The sequence below is a fragment of the Pseudophryne corroboree genome, chromosome 7 (assembly GCF_028390025.1).
Source record: "Pseudophryne corroboree isolate aPseCor3 chromosome 7, aPseCor3.hap2, whole genome shotgun sequence".
Lineage (NCBI taxonomy): Eukaryota > Metazoa > Chordata > Amphibia > Anura > Myobatrachidae > Pseudophryne > Pseudophryne corroboree.
This window is the reverse complement of record NC_086450.1, coordinates 65,236,836-65,253,938: the sequence shown is the minus strand read 5'-3', so window position 1 is coordinate 65,253,938 and position 17,103 is coordinate 65,236,836. Positions and strand designations below refer to the sequence as shown.

At 45.8% G+C, this 17,103-nt stretch overlaps 1 protein-coding gene and 1 long non-coding RNA gene across 4 annotated transcripts in view; one reads left to right on the top strand and one right to left on the bottom strand.

The window, feature by feature from the left end:
* The window catches only part of LOC134944574 (UDP-glucuronosyltransferase 1-2-like), a 181,963-nt gene that overhangs the window by 79,440 nt on the left and 85,420 nt on the right, over window positions 1–17,103 (top strand). The gene's annotated exons all lie outside the window — the stretch shown is intronic.
* LOC134944575 (uncharacterized) lies at window positions 2,443–10,041 on the bottom strand. The gene is made up of 3 exons (XR_010181901.1): window positions 9,906–10,041; window positions 3,855–3,876; window positions 2,443–2,713 (listed from the first exon to the last, which is right to left on the bottom strand). It is a non-coding gene; the product is annotated as an uncharacterized LOC134944575 (long non-coding RNA).

Below are 17,103 nucleotides of genomic sequence, written 5' to 3'. Positions count from 1 at the left end.
AGCCATGAGAAGATGAGGGAAGGAGCAGCCATAATGCTACAGAGTTGCGTAGGGATGTTGAACAATGGGCCTCATTCCAAGTTGTTCGCTATTTTTTTCGTTCGCACAACATATTTGCAAAGTTGCGAATACGTTGTAAAATTGCGAACATCCGCCCCCAACGGTATTTTGCAATGTCGTACACAGTACTACACAAAGTAGGCGTATGCCAAATGACAACGCATTAATGCGAACCCATCGCATAAGCACAAACATCATCGTTAAAATCCGAACTCATCGTAGATTTACACATTCCTCTTAAATGTGCTCAAGTTTTTGCGGAAAAACGCACAGCAATAGGGTTTTTTCCCCTAATTTATATTACACCTTGCAATTCTAACTCAACAAGCGTACCTCAATTACAAATCCAATTAGTGTAATGATTGATTGTGTGCATGACCAATTAAGTCTGCAAAGAATACCTCAAGAACACTTTGTAGGCATAATTGGACATTACCATGTTTGTTTATAAATAAGTGTAATAGATGTGTAAACTGTGCCTGACATAATGTTAAATAGCATAATTTGGAGTGGAAGTTTAGTGTGTGAATGTATGTGTTTACATGTTTTTTAAAACAATAAGCTAATAACTGACCTAATTTGTATGTAATTAATAAGACTAATAATGGTAAGTTTTATGTGTGTTTTTTGTAAGGTAACCAATTTATGCTTGGCAATATGCTGTTATTTTATTGAAATTAAAAACACAACAAGCGCTTAACTGGAAAAAATAGTATTTTATTTGTATAACTTTTTTTTTTTTTTGGTAATATGTGTAAACTTTTTAAAAATAAATGATCAAAATTTTTCCAGCCTTTCAAGGTCAGACAGCATTGCCTGCAAATGTCCCTTTAGGCTGGCCACGATGCCTGCCAGGCTTGTGGGACCTCTAACGGCACCATCTGAAATGCAGAATATAAATAAAATTTACAACATAACTCACATTACCTATTACACCAGCAATCCACAAAGCACACTTTCATAGCAAAGGAAATACATCATGGATGTTTGAATGTAAAAACACTAGCATACCAACACACAAGCATGCTCAGCAATGTTTGTCATTGATAAATTACAATGTGTAAAAGTGTACCACACCATGATGTACATTTACTAAGATGGGATTTCTATTTAAGATGGGACGTTGCCCATAGCAACCAATCACATTCCACATCTCTTCTAGAAGGTGCTAAATAACTGAGACGTTGATTCTGATTGGTTGCTATGGGCAACATCCCATCTTGAATAACATTCCCATCTTAGTACATGTAACCCCATGCTGCCCTTCATTCACATCTGGAGTGAAGCAGACTTGTCTTTTGTGGTGTTTGCCCAGCATCATCACACTGCATATCAACATCTTCAGAAGGACAACATATCCTAGCATGCCCACACTCCCTGAAAGGCTGCCTAACTACCTAAGGTCAAACAGATTGTAAATTTTTACAAAAACATTTTGTGACTGTAACTTTCACAACACAAATCATTGTGTCCTTAGTCTGGCTAACAAAGTGAAGCATGCAAATTGAATGTGCAAATATTAGGAATACCCAGGCACAAGTGTAAAAGACCTACAACATACTAAACTCCACTCAGGTCTAACTGTTTCACTGGCAACCTAGCACATATAAACCCTGTTGTCCTGGCAACCCTGTCGACCTAATGAGTGTCGACCTAGAGTGGACAGCCTAAACATTGCACACATAGACACTGTACATCTAATGATACTCACATAAATGTTAATGCCACATCTATACCATGAAGACGAACACAAACATTTTCCTTGGGCCAAGATTGGCCACAGTACAACACTGCATGTATTTTAATTTTAAGTTTAAGTAGGTAACCAATACCTTTTTAAATGTTGATAAACTTACTTTCATCTGCCACATGCGGACTCCCCGGAATCTCCGCTGGGGCTTCTGCTGCCCACTCACTGGGTGGGGAATGGGGCTGGATGGGGGAAGGAGGCTGGATGGGGGTAGGAGGGTTGATTGGGGAAGGAGGCTGGATTGGGGGGGGAGGCTGGATTGGGGGAGGAGGCTGGATTGGGGATGGAGGAGGGATTGGTGAAGGAGGAGGGATTGGTGAAGGAGGAGGGATTGGGGTGCTTTTTTCAGAGGGTGGGTCAGATTGAGAGAGGGAGGGGGGCGGAGAGGCTGTTTGGGCAACAGAGGGGGAGTGGGCCAGAGAGGGGGACTGGGAAAGAGAGGGGGAGGGGGCCGGAGTGGTAGTTTGTCCTTCAGAGGGGGAGGGGGACAGAGAGGGGTATTGGTAAAGAGAGGGGGAGGGGGGCTGAGAAGGGGACTGGGAAGAAGAGGGGGATTGGGCAACAGAAGGGGAGGGGGGCTGAGAAGGGGACTGGGAAGAAAAGGGGGATTGAGCAACAGAAGGGGAGGGGGGCTGAGAAGGGGACTGGGAAGAAGAGGGGGATTGGGCAACAGAAGGGGAGGGGGGCTGAGAAGGGGACTGGGAAGAAGAGGGGGATTGGGCAACAGAAGGGGAGGGGGGCTGAGAAGGGGACTGGGAAGAAGAGGGGGATTGGGCAACAGAAGGGGAGGGGGCTGAGAAGGGGACTGGGAAGAAGAGGGGGATTGGGCAACAGAAGGGGAGGGGGGCTGAGAACTGGGTTGGTCTGGGCTCCCAGCAGCAGCAGCTTCCCGTTGTGCTCGGCCTAGAATGACATATGTAATATTTAGGTTGTAGCATGAAAAATTTAGTCCACAGCATATTCCTAACACACTGTTCTGTCCCATGTTAAAGACACAGGGGTAACATTAATACGTGTTTTTTGTTATTAAACGGATGATGTTGCCCACAGCAACCAATCAGATTCTACGTAACATTTATTAAGCTGGTGCTATCAGAAAATCGATAAAATCTGATTGTTTGCTATAGGCAACATGACCAGTTCTTAAAACCTCCCACCTTATTAATTTTTGCCCACTGAGCAAGTTATTGGGTTCAGTTGACAGCCTGTGTAGCAACTCTGTACAACAACATTCACTTTTTCAGAAGCACCTTGCTACACAGTTAGTACTGCTTGCCCTAACCACACACACTGTGTCATGTTTATTCTACAATAGTTTATTGTCAGTGTGCAAATTTTCACACTATCACTCAGTGAAAATAGGCACAGTTTAGGCTAAAATTCTCGGTGTTATTTACTGTAATATTTTACTTACTGCGCCTACGTATGTCACGGATTTGTTGGCGGAGTTCCGCCAACAGGTCCGGCATGCGCCTGCGGAGGTCGCTCCAGCGCCTCTCCAATTGAATGATGGTCCTCCTGCTGCGGACGCGGGTTCTCAATAAGCGGCGGACCTCCGCGTAGGCCTCGCGCTTTACCCTATTTGGGATAAAGGGCCCTGCGCGGCCTACGCGGCGGTCCATTACCGCAACCAGGACGCGCAGCTTGCGGCGGGAAAAAGCTGCTGCACGCATGATGGCAATGGCGTTTTCCATATATGGGCTTATATTTATAGTGTGTGGTGGCATGTGATTGGTTGTAATTGCATAGTGTCATCTGTAATAAACTTTATTGATATGTTTACATTAATGTGCAGGACAGTCTGTACAGTTTGCATGGGCGGAGATTCGCACCCGCGGAAACACACACACACACACACACACACACACACACACACACACACACACACACATATCATTGAGATATGGCTGCAAATCATAAACATATAAGTCTACATATATATATATATATATATATATATATTTAAAACAACACACACATTTTTTGATGCCCTATTTTTGGGCTTAGAAAAAACACAACTAAGTGTAACAATCTGTTTACTCACCACATTTTGCTGTAACAAACAGCTACACAAAGTCACAAATTTGTTGTTTTTTAGGATCAGATGGTGTTGATTTTTTAGGGTGAACAGATGCACAAGCCAAACAGAAAATGTAAAAGAAAATTTAAAATTTTTGATGTTTACATTCAAAACTACAAAATAATTTTTTTATTTTAAAAACATTGTAGACAACAATCTTACACAACATACATGATAAGGAGAACATTACATAAAAAACTGTACTGAAACAATATAAAATACTCGCAAAACTCACTCAGAAATGTGCTCACTCAGAAATGTCCACCTTGCTTCAGTAATTTTCAGCACCGGAAAACACACGCAGCTATAAATAGCTAAACACTCGTGCATACACACATGCCACCAGCAACATGGCTACTCGTGAGCAGATGGCAGCAGAGATGGACGAGGTGCAGAAGCAGATGGCAGCTTTAGCACATAGAAGCTTAGCACTGCGGAGGCAGATGCTTGACTTTGGCAATGCTGAGTTAGAAATAGCAGGACCCAGTACTAGACAAACTCCATCTTCTGATACCCAGGAGTTAGGAGTGAATCCCCTGCCAGACATAGATAGTGGGGAAACTGAGGGTGATTCCGGACTAGCAGCTCAAACACAAACTACACAAGCAGCTAGTGAAGAGGAAGATGGTGAGGAAGGACAGGACGATAGCTCACAGGCTACATCCAAAAAAAAGAAAAGACAGCCCGCCTTTACTAAGAGGGAGTTATGGGTTTTGGTCACACAGGCCATGCAAAAAATACATTGAGGACCCAAAAACATGGGTGCTGCAACCAAAGAGAGAATTTGGAGGGACATCACTGATTCTGTTAATGAAGTCGGCTCAATAGTCCGCACCTCGCAGGAAGTTCGAAGACGGTAAGTGTATATTGCCAGTTCATTTTATGTGCCAAGTATTATTAAAAAGTTAGTTAGATGTGATGTTGCCTATAGCAACCAAATGCATAACATGTGTACTATATATTAAAGCAGGTATTCATAATTTTTCTCTACCTTGCCCCTATTTTTCACCACATATGTAGTTGGGCCGACTTCAAATCCCGCCTGAAGGGCAAGAGGGCTGCGGAGTGGAATGCCTCGAGGGCAACAGGGGGAGGTCCTGCTGCCACTGTGGAATACACAGATCTTGAGGAGATGGCGATGGACTGTGTGAGCTACGAGGAGGGGGTTGGGGTGTCTCATATGGACACGGACCTGCCTGAAATACTCCATGCACATGACTTGCCACACATTCCATCTGTCCAGATACCAACTGGCCCCCCCACCCAACCCTCTGCTATCCCGGAAATCCTGACTGAAATAGCCAGGTATGGTGAGAGCCTGAATGCTTTTCAGGACAGGATGCTCTGGGGGGTAAGCCAGATACCTGTCTGGCTCACCGAGCACAGAACCAGTGTGGAGCAAGGTGTAGCTCAACTCTGCCAAGGTCTGGCAGAGATCAGGCAGGGCCAAGATCAACTCGCCTCCTCCTTCCAACAACTTGCCAATTCGATTCGGCAAGGGCTCCAGGACATCGCTGTCTCCCTTGCCCACAGTGGCAGAGAGCCAGCCACATCGGCTCCCTCCCCTCCCCCTGCCCAGGAAGAACATCCCACTGGGCAGGGCCCTCGAAGGTTGCTGCGCAGACCGAGCCATGAAGAACTACATCAGGCGGGGGGGGAAAAGAGAAAGTGATGTCTCTCCAGATGGGCAGCACCCATGTTTTACATGTTGCCTCGATGTTTTTTTTTATTTTTGGCTTGCGTGGCCAGAATGTAGAACTCCCTCAAAGTGAAAGGTTTTCTTTAAATTGTAGCCTGTGAGTTATTTGGCCCTACACCTGAGCCATCTTCCTCTTCCTAGCGTGCTGTGTATGTTTGTGTTTGTGTGTTGGTTCCGGAATCTACCTCAGTTCTCCTAAAAGTTTAGTCTGACTGGGGGTTCACTTAGTTAATTTAAAACATAATATTTTGTCAGAAGATGGGGTTACCATAGTACTGGGTTCTGCTATGTGCATTTTGCCACTGCCATCTGCTTGCTGCTATGTCCATCTCTGTATGTGATGCTCATTTGTAGCCATGTTGTGTTGGTGGTTTCAAATTTTTTATAAGTAAAAAAAAATTACTTTACAATTGTTTGTGTGTTTTATTAAAGGTTATGCACTCAGGAAAACTGTGCCCTGTAAACTTGAACATGGCATATTGCCATTTGTGGAACAAGGGAACAATCAGAATATTAAGACAAACATTGCATATTGTAATGTTAAATCTGTATGCCTTGCACAACACTTAATTGGCCATATAAAAAAACAAAAAAGAAAAGGAACTTGGGTTACTAGGGGCAACATGCCATAGTATTAAATATGGACACATATTCACACCAAAAAAAAAAAAAAACAGATTAAGTCACATTAAATGTAGGCTGCATTATGTTGCTCATGTCATTTGGTATGTACAAAGGAATATGTCTATGTCGAGAAGATTTAGCTGATGTAGTTTATAAGTTTGTTTAGTCACATTTGATATTATTTAACAAATAATTAAAACATGCATTTAACATCAGTTAATTTTTATTGGTCCCAAAAATACAGTGCATTATTTGTGAGTGTGTCAGATTTATTTGTGGTCACAATACAAATGTTAAGTGGCCATATAATTGCTGTTTGTAGTATTTTGTAAGAGCAGTGTTTGGCGAGTAATTGCTCAACAGGTGAATTCAGTTGCTAATTAATTGCTAATTAGAGCAGACACACACTTGTAACAGTACTTCGCAAGTGCTGAGTAGCTGCAGAATTATAGGCCCTACACACATGCCGATATTCTGAAAGATATGAACGATCTCGTTCATAAATGAACGAGAACTCGTTCATATCTTTCAGTGTGGAGACTCCAGCGATGAACGATGCGCGGCCCCGCGCTCGTTCATCGCTGATCTCCCGTCGGCTGTGCATGCAGGCCAATATGGACGATCTCGTCCATATTTGCCTGCACTTCAATGCAGCCGGGTGACGGGGGGAGTGAAGAAACTTCACTCCCCCCGTCACTGCCCCCCCGCCGCCGGGTTGCTCGTCGGCCGTATCGGCCGTCGGGCACCTCGGCGGCGCATCGCCGAGTGTGTAGGGCCCCTTACTCTTCGGCTGCGTCAAGATAGCGAACATTTCTTATGTACTTTTAACATAGGATACGCATTTTTGCCAAAAACACGCCTACTACTGGTTGCATACTCCCACACTAGCCGCCCACTTTCACGCCCATTTCGTTGGATTGCGAAGCCGTGCCTCTGCCACGCCTCTGTCACTCCCTGTTTTCGGTTATGTATTACGAGCAGATTTTAGTTTATTAATTCTGCACAAGCGTCGTATCGTTCGCGTATTTCCGCTTTTGCGCATGCGCAGTTTGAGATTTTTTGCCGTTTGCGATGCGATGAACTGCTGCGAACAACTCGGAATGAGGGCCAATACTCAGTTAATACGGTCGCTGGAAGAATTAAACTTTGATGTTGTCTTCACGGACCCTATGATCCCCTGTGGCCAAATACTAGCAGAACACCTATCTGTGCCCTCTGTTTTCTTCATGTGTGGCATACTTTGCCATCTAGATTCTAAGGCCTCTAAATGCCCAATGCCATTATCTTATGTCCCAAGGATGTTGACAAGCTTGTCCGATCAAATGACCTTTCCTCAGCGGCTGAAGAATTCCCTGTACGACGTAGTCTCATATTTCCTGTGTGATTTTGTTTACGCTCCCTACCAAACACTGGCCTCCGAGTTCCTTCACCGAGAGGTCACTCTGCAGGAAATTCTCGGCCATGCAGCCATCTGGTTGATGAGATATGACTTTATGTTTGAATACCCAAAGCCGGTGATGCCAAACATGGTCTTCATAGGAGGAATCAATTGTGTCAAATGGAAGCTTCTTAGTCAGGTGGGAATTCAAATATAGCATTTTTTATTTAAAACATCTGTTCTCCATGTTTTAGATGATTTTGTTTAATTAAATATATTTACCTTCTTATTTAAATAGTGCCTAAATACTGCTCAGTGCTTTACAGAGAAAGGTTAATTATTCACTGTCTAGTTAGAGTTTACCATCTATGGGGGAGATGTACTAAGCAGTGATAAAAGTGGAGAAGTGTGCCAGTGGAGAAGTTGCCCATGGCAACCAATCAGCATTGACGTAACAATTATAATTTGCATACTATAGAAGTATACAGAGCAGCTGATTGGTTGCCATGGTCAACTTCTCCACTGGCTCACTTTTCCAATTTTATCACTGCTTAGTACATGTCCCACTATGTTCTCTGTTACGTGAATACACACACTAGTGTTAATGTTTTCAGGAGCCAATTTACCTACAAGTAGGTTAATCGATCTGTGGGAGTAACCAAGAGCACTGAGAAGAAATCCATGCACATATGAGGAAAACACACAAACTCCACATAGATAGTGCCCTAGGCAGAAGCTAATTGCCCCAGTGTTGTGAGGCAGAAATGCTAATGTATCTATATATGTGTGGATGTAGAAAATATAAGGGGCCAGGACCGTAGACAGCATAGCCGGGCCTGGGTAATGCAGGGGGCATAGCCTAATTGTGAAGGCTTGACAACGCCACCTTCAGAAAATCAACAAAACCAAATTGTACTTTTGGAGCCCCAACCTGTACAGTGGAGCATCATGCCCCCCCAGCCAGGGGCAGTTCCAAAGGGGGTGATGATCATTGCGGTCGCCCTCTCCCCGTAGGTACAAAAGCCTCCCTGAACCTTCCGCAACCCAGCACAGAACAACGTATGCTGGGTTGGGAAGAAAAGCTACAGCTGCTTCCAGGTAAGAAAGCGAGGGGTGGGGGGTGGGGGGGTTGTGCGGCAGACCCAGGCCCCGCCAACAAGCCTGGTCCTGGCTATGAAGCACTTCTCCCCACATCCCTGCCACTCTCAGTGCCTCTGTAATTGGCTGAATAAAGATAATGAAAACAGATGTAAAACATTTTATATAATCTCTCATAGATCTCATTGAAATCATCAGGAGAAAATTTATTGTGTTAAAATAAAAATACAGCATACCTCACATTGGGCCTGCTTCAGACTAGGAGCAAATAAAGAGGAGCAAACAAGCAGTTTGCTCCTGGGACAAGCCATATTGCAATGCAAGGGGTGCAAATGTATGGGTGTTTTTTTTTACATGTATAAAAAACACTGATTTTTATTACATGCAGCGTACATATACTGGGCAGCTTTGTTTTCACACTGAAATGAAGAACTAAGCTAGGTCACACCTCTTCCTATCCTTATATCTCTGCACATTTTACATGTTCCCCATGGGTTCTGGTTGTAAACACAATTTGTGTGCCCCCCCCCCCCACTTATTTATTTATTTATTTACTTTTTTTTTTTTTTTTTTTTTAATGTTGCGGGCAAGCTTTTAGGCAAAATGTTTCTTTTGCCCTTGGGCTTACAGCGCATTTTGCCATAACGGCTTCATGCCTGAAAGAAGCCCAGATGGGGTTTGAAGGGGATAATGTAGATTTATAGTGCAGTTAGGGCATGTTATTGCCAGATGTGTTTCAAAATGGCCGCCAAACATTTGCTCCTGTTTGCAGAGCATTTTGTCCCTCCTGGAATGGATAATGTCTGAAGATCTGCATATATATATAGTACCCTGGTGGTGTTTGGGTGTTGTCAGTGCAGTCCATACAGAGTTGTAGGATGGTTCTCTAATGGATATTATTTCCCACTGTACCATGGCCCCGGCACAGAGTCAGAGTTTTTCCCAACGCAAAGGTTTTCCAAGCTAACGGCTAGTGGATTGCTGGTTTATATCCAGAGGCAATATAAAATCAGCCTTAGTAAGAAGGGTAAGCTTGGTGGAAGAAAATCCTCAGTCCAGTGAAAGTGAGTTAGGGTTACATTTGAACTGATAAGCATTTACAAGCATGTCCACCACGTTATGTTTGTAAAATGACTGTCTATGGGATTGAAGTAAGTGGGCGTAGACCCTCTATGCTGGTGTTTTGTATGAGGATTTTAAGTTTTAGGGTTCTTACCATTGTCCGTTGTTATTGGGTGGTTTCCAAGGCACACTCAGGTACGGTAGAAGGTGCACACCTGTATGCATTACTCACTGACACATTTTAAAAGATCCACAGGTGGAGCTCATTATTTCACTAGTGATTCTGCGGAGAGACCTGGAAAACAATAACTGTTTAGGGTCCTGAGGACAGAGTTTGAGGACCTGTGGTGTATAGCACGGTGCATTTATGTTCTTATATACAAGATAAAACAAATTGTAGATACAACTTTGATACCTTGCTGTGGGTGATAGAATAGACATGCATAGAAGAACATAAACGCACCACAAGTATTCAGCAATAACAATTTAAAGTACCAGCAAATAGATTGCAAAATATATAGATGCAGAACTACTGCAAAGAGATACTAAAGGCTGATGCAACGATGGAAGTAAGTTGGTCATACATTGCTCAAAAGAAGTATGCAGTGAAAAGATGTATACAGTATATGGGCCTATTCAATTGTTTTGGGCGTCCAAAAATCCAGCCTAAACGGGACTTTTTAGATGACCAAACAATTGTCACAATTCAATTGTGTTTGGGTGCCCATGAACATCGCGCATGTTGAACCTAAATAGACCGGGTTTAGCTGCCTAAAACAGCTAAACCCATCTAAACTCCCTACTTTGGGCGTTGAAACTCCCGTTTAGACGCCTAAAGTGCCCAGTTTCAACTACAACTGAGCGGTTCTGATTCCACAGAATCTGAACTGCTCCAAACAATGGGAATCTAAGCGCACCTGAGCCGCCAAACGCGGATTCGACATCGAGGCCGAGCGTCATCTTCCTGGCGTCAGATTCTTGTGGCACTTGCCACTTGGATTCCATATAACGTGCCGCGGACGGGACTCGGTACCATTCCTATCAATGCACACTGCTGTTTGCTTTGCTACTCTCTGCTGTTTAGGCTGCGCTGTAGCCATCCAGACTCCAGACTAATTCATACTTGCCTCCTCTCCCGGAATGGCCGGAAGGCTTCTGAAAATCGGGTGGTGCTTCCAGCCACTCGGAAAAGTTTGCAAGTCTCCCGGCTGGCAGCCAAGTCCCCACACGCCCAGGTGAAACACTCATAGACCCCTCGCAGTAGGGGTGCCGATGATGCGATTCGCATCATCGTGATCCCTTCCCCACTGTGCCAATAATCTCGGCATAGTGTAGCAGGGGTAGCAGGGGCGGGGCCATGATGACACAATCTCGTAGTCATGCCCCCTGCTCCTCCCTATCATGCCTACCTGTGCTGTGCCACATCCCTTGGTGCTCCCCACCCTGTGCTGCACCACGCCCCCTGCTGAGCCGACCTCCCAGAAGAAGCAGCCAGAATGTCAGCGACTATGGACTAATTGTAGCTGTGCAGTAGTGACTGACTGTATGTAGGGGCACACTGGGCTATACTCTGCTGTGCTGTATCCATCCAGACTCCAGATTAATTGTAGCTGTGCAGTATAGTGACTGACTGTATATAGGGGGACACAGCGCTATACTCTGCTGTGCTGTGTCTATCCAGACTCCAGACTAATTGTGGCTGTGCAGCAGAGGAGTCACTTTCTGTAATGACGCCCGGTGCAACGTTGCGCCGTGCAAAGTGGGTGGAGCTTTGGGAGAAGGGGTGGGGCTTCACAAGAGAGGCGGAGCTTCACTTCCTTTGACCCCCGTTTCTCTATCGTCCTAAGTGGATGCTGGGGTTCCTGAAAGGACCATGGGGAATAGCGGCTCCGCAGGAGACAGGGCACAAAAAAGTAAAGCTTTTACCAGATCAGGTGGTGTGCACTGGCTCCTCCCCCTATGACCCTCCTCCAGACTCCAGTTAGATTTTGTGCCCGAACGAGAAGGGTGCAATCTAGGTGGCTCTCCTAAAGAGCTGCTTAGAGAAAGTTTAGCTTAGGTTTTTTACTTTACAGTGAGTCCTGCTGGCAACAGGATCACTGCAACGAGGGACTTAGGGGAGAAGTAGTGAACTCACCTGCGTGCAGAGTGGATTTGCTGCTTGGCTACTGGACACTAGCTCCAGAGGGACGATCACAGGTACAGCCTGGATGGTCACCGGAGCCGCGCCGCCGGCCCCCTTGCAGACGCTGAAGAGAGAAGAGGTCCAAAATCGGCGGCTGAAGACTCCTGAGTCTTCATAAAGGTAGCGCACAGCACTGCAGCTGTGCGCCATTTTCCTCTCAGCACACTTCACACAACAGTCACTGAGGGTGCAGAGCGCTGGGGGGGGCGCTCTGAGAGGCAAATAAAAACCTTATTAGAGGCAAAAAATACCTCACATATAGCCCACAGAGGCTATATGGAGATATTTAACCCCTGCCTAACTTCAAAAATAGCGGGAGACGAGCCCGCCGAAAAAGGGGCGGGGCCTATCTCCTCAGCACACAGCGCCATTTTCTCTCACAGAAAAGCTGGAGAGAAGGCTCCCAGGCTCTCCCCTGCACTGCACTACAGAAACAGGGTTAAAACAGAGAGGGGGGGCACTGATTTTGGCGATATTGTATATATATAAAAGATGCTATAAGGGAGAAACACTTATATAAGGTTGTCCCTATATAATTATAGCGTTTTTGGTGTGTGCTGGCAGACTCTCCCTCTGTCTCCCCAAAGGGCTAGTGGGTCCTGTCCTCTGTCAGAGCATTCCCGGTGTGTGTGCTGTGTGTCGGTACGTGTGTGTCGACATGTATGAGGACGATGTTGGTGAGGAGGCGGAGAAATTGCCTGTAATGGTGATGTCACTCTCTAGGGAGTCGACACCGGAATGGATGGCTTATTTAGAGAATTACGTGAGAATGTCAACACGCTGCAAGGTCGGTTGACGACATGAGACGGCCGACAATCTATTAGGACCGGTCCAGGCGTCTCAGAAACACCGTCAGGGGTTTTAAAAACGCCCATTTACCTCAGTCGGTCGACACAGACACAGACACGGACACTGAATACAGTGTCGACGGTGAATAAACAAACGTATTTCTCATTAGGGCCACACGTTAAGGGCAATGAAGGAGGTGTTACGTGTTTCTGATACTACAAGTACCACAAGAAAGGGTATTATGTGGGAGTGAAAAAACTACCTGTAGTTTTTCCTGAATCAGATAAAATAAAATGAAGTGTGTGATGATGCGTAGGGTTACCCCGATAGCAAATATTGGCGTTATACCCTTTCCCGCCAGAAATTAGAGTACGTTGGGAAACACCCCTTAGGGTGATAAGGCGCTCACACGCTTATCAAGTGGCGTTACCGTCTCCAGATACGGCCGCCCTCAAGGAGCCAGCTGATAGGAAGCTGGAAAAATATCCTAAAAAGTATATACACACATACGGTGGTTATACTGCGACCAGCGATCGCCATCAGCCTGGAGATGCAGTGCTGGGTTGGCTTGGTCGGATTCCCTGACTGAAAATATTTTATTCATGTAGAGCATTTAATAGGATGCATTCTATATATATGTATGTGAGATGCACAGAGGGATATTTGCTCTCTGGCATCAAGATAAGTGCGTTGTCCATATCTCCCAGAAGATGTCAGGGACACGACAGTGGTCAGGTGATACAGATCCCATACGGCAGATGGAAGTATTGCTGTATAAAGGGAAGGAGTTATTTGGGGGTCGGTCCATCGGACCTGGGGACCACAGCAACAGCTGGGAAATCCAACCTTTTTTACCCCAAGTTACATCTCAGCTAAAAAAGACACCGTCTTTTCAGCCTCAATCTTTCCTTTCCCATGAGGGCATGCAGGCAAAAGGCCAGTCATATCTGCCCAGACATAGAGGTAAGGGAAGTAGACTGCAGCAGGCAGCCCTTTCCCAGGAAAAGAAGCCCTCCACCGCGTCTGCCAAGTCCTCAGCATGACGCTGGGGCCGTGCAAGCGGACTCAAGGTGGGGGGGTAGTCTCAAGAGTCTCAGGGCGCAGTGGGATCACTCGCAAGTTGACCCCTAGATCGTACGAGTATTAACCCAGGGGTAAAGATTGGAGAGTCGAGACATCTTCTCCTCGCAGGTTCCTGAAGTCTGCTTTACCAACGGCTCCCTCCGACAGGGAGGCAGCATTGGAAACAATTCACAAGCTGTATATCCAGCAGGTGATAATCAAAGTACCCCTCCTACGACAAGGAAAAGGGTATTATTTTTCCACACTATATTGTGGTACTGAAGCCAGACGGCTTGGTGACACATAGTCTAAATCTAAAATGTTTTGAACACTTACATAAAAGGTTCAAATCGAGATAAAGTCACTCAGAGCAGTGATAGCGAACCGGAAAAAAGGGGACTATATGGTGTCCCTGGACATCAAGGATTACCTCCATGTCCAAATTTTGTCCTTCTCATCAAGGGTACCTCTGGTTCGTGGTACAGAACTGTCAATATCAGTTTCAGACGATGCCGTTTGAATTATCCACGGCACCCCGGGCCTTTTTACCAAGGTAATGGCCGAAATAGATGTTTCTTCAAAGAAAAAAGGCATCTAAATTATCCCTTACTTGCACGACCTAAAAAGGGCAAGTTCCAGAGAACAGTTGGAGGTCGGAAGAGCACTATCTAAAGTAGTTCTTCGACGGCACGACTGGATTCTAAATATTCCAAGAATCGCAGCTGTTTTCCGACGATACGTCTGCTGTTCCTAGGGATGACTCTGGACACGGTTCAGAAAAAGGTTTTTCTTCCCGAGGAAAAAGCCAAGGAGTTATCCGACCTGTCAGGAACCTCCTAAAACCAGGAAAGGTGTCTGTACATCAATGCACAAGAGTCCTGGGAAAAATGGTGGCTTTTTACGAAGCAATTCCATTCGGCAGATTCCATGCAAGAATTTTCCAAAGGGATCTGTTGGACAAATGGTCAGGGTCGCATCCTCAGATGCACCTGCGAATAACCCTGTCGCCAAGGACAAGGGTATATCTTCTGTGGTGGTTGCAAAAGGCTCATCTATTGGAGGGCCGCAGATTCGGCATACAGGATTTGATCCTGGTGACCACGGACGCCAGCCTGAGAGGTTGGGGAGCAGTCACACAAGGAAGAAACTTCCAGGGGGTATGGACGAACCTGGAAAAGTCTCTTCACATAAACATTCTGGTACTAAGAGCAATCTAAAATGCTCTAAGCCAGGCGGAACCACTCCTGCAAGGAAAACCGGTGTTGATTCAGTCGGACAACATCACGGCGGTCGCCCATGTAAACAGACAGGGCGGCACAAGAAGCAGGAGTGCAATGGCAGAAGCTGCCAAGATTCTTCGCTGGGCGGAGAATCACGTAATAGCACTGTCAGCAGTGTTCTTCCCGGGCGTGGACAACTGGGAAGCAGACTTCCTCAGCAGACACGATATTCACCCGGGAGAGGGGGGTCTTCATCCAGAAGTCTTCCACATGCTAATAAACTGTTGGGAAAGACCAATGGTAGACATGATGGCGTCTCGCCTCAACAAGAAACTGGACAAGTATTGCGCCAGGTCAAGAGATCCACAGGCAATAGCTGTGGACGCACTGGTAACACCTTGGGTGTACAAATCAGTATATGTGTTTCCTCCTCTGCCTCTCATACCAAAGGTATTGAAGATTATACGGTGAGGAGGAGTAAGAACAATACTAGTGGCTCCGGATTGGCCAAGAAGGACTTGGTACCCGGAACTTCAAGAGTTGGTCACGGACGACCCGTGCCCTCTACTTCGGAGAAGGGACCTGCTACAACAGGGTCCCTGTCTCTTTCAAGACTTACCGCGGCTGCGTTTGACGGCATGGCGGTTGAACGCCAGATCCTAAAAGGGAAAGGCATTCCAGAAGAAGTCATTCCTACCTTGATTAAGGCAAGGAAGGAAGTCACCGCGAAACATTATCACCGCATTTGGCGAAAATATGTCGCGTGGTGCGAGGATCGGAGTGTTCCGACGGAGGAATTTCAACTGGGTCGTTTCCTACATTTCCTACAATCAGGATTGTCTATGGGTCTCACATTGAGATCTATTAAGGTTCAAATTTCGGCCCTGTCAATATTCTTCCAAAAAGAATTGGCCTCAGTTCCTGAGGTACAGACTTTTGTTAAAGGAGTACTGCATATACAGCCTCCTGTGGTGCCTCCGGTGGCACCGTGGGATCTAAAAGTAGTTTTAGATTTCCTCAAATCCCATTGGTTTGAACCATTGAAAAAGGTGGATTTTAAATATCTCACATGGAAAGTGACTATGTTACTGGCCCTGGCTTCCGCCAGGAGAGTATCTGAATTGGCGGCTTTATCTTATAAAAGCCCTTATCTAATCTTCCATTCGGATAGGGCAGAACTGAGGACTCGTCCGCATTTTCTCCCTAAGGTGGTATCAGCGTTTCACCTGAACCAACCTATTGTGGTGCCTGCGGCCACTGGCGACTTGGAGGACTCCAAGTTGTTGGACGTTGTCAGAGCCTTAAAAATATACATTTCAAGGACGGCTGAAGTCAGAAAATCTGACTCGCTGTTGATACTATATGCACCCAACAAGTTGGGTGCCCCTGCTTCTAAGCAGACGATTGCTCGTTGGATTTGTAACACAATTCAACTTGCTCATTCTGTGGCAGGCCTGCCACAGCCTAAATCTGTTAAGGCCCATTCCACAAGGAAGGTGGGCTCATCTTGGGCGGCTGCCCGAGGGGTCTCGGCATTACAATTCTGCCGAGCAGCTACGTGGTCGGGGGAAAACACGTTTGTAAAATTCTACAAATTTGATACCCTGGCAAAAGAGGACTTGGAATTCTCTCATTCGGTGCTGCAGAGTCATCCGCACTCTCCCGCCCGTTTGGGAGCTTTGGTATAATCCCCATGGTCCTTTCAGGAACCCCAGCATCCACTTAGGACGATAGAGAAAATAAGAATTTACTTACCGATAATTCTATTTCTCGGAGTCCGTAGTGGATGCTGGGCGCCCATCCCAAGTGCGGATTATCTGCAATACTGTATATAGTTATTGTTAACAAATTCGGGTTATATTGTTAAGGAGCCATCTTTAAGAGGCTCTTTCTGTTATCATACTGTTAACTGGGTTTAGATCACAAGTTGTACGGTGTGATTGGTGTGGCTGGTATGAGTCTTACCCGGGATTCAAATTGCCTCCCTTATTGTGTACGCTCGTCCGGGCACAGTACCTAACTGGAGTCTGGAGGAGGGTCATAGGGGGAGGAGCCAGTGCACACCACCTGATCTGGTAAAAGCTTTACTTTTTTGT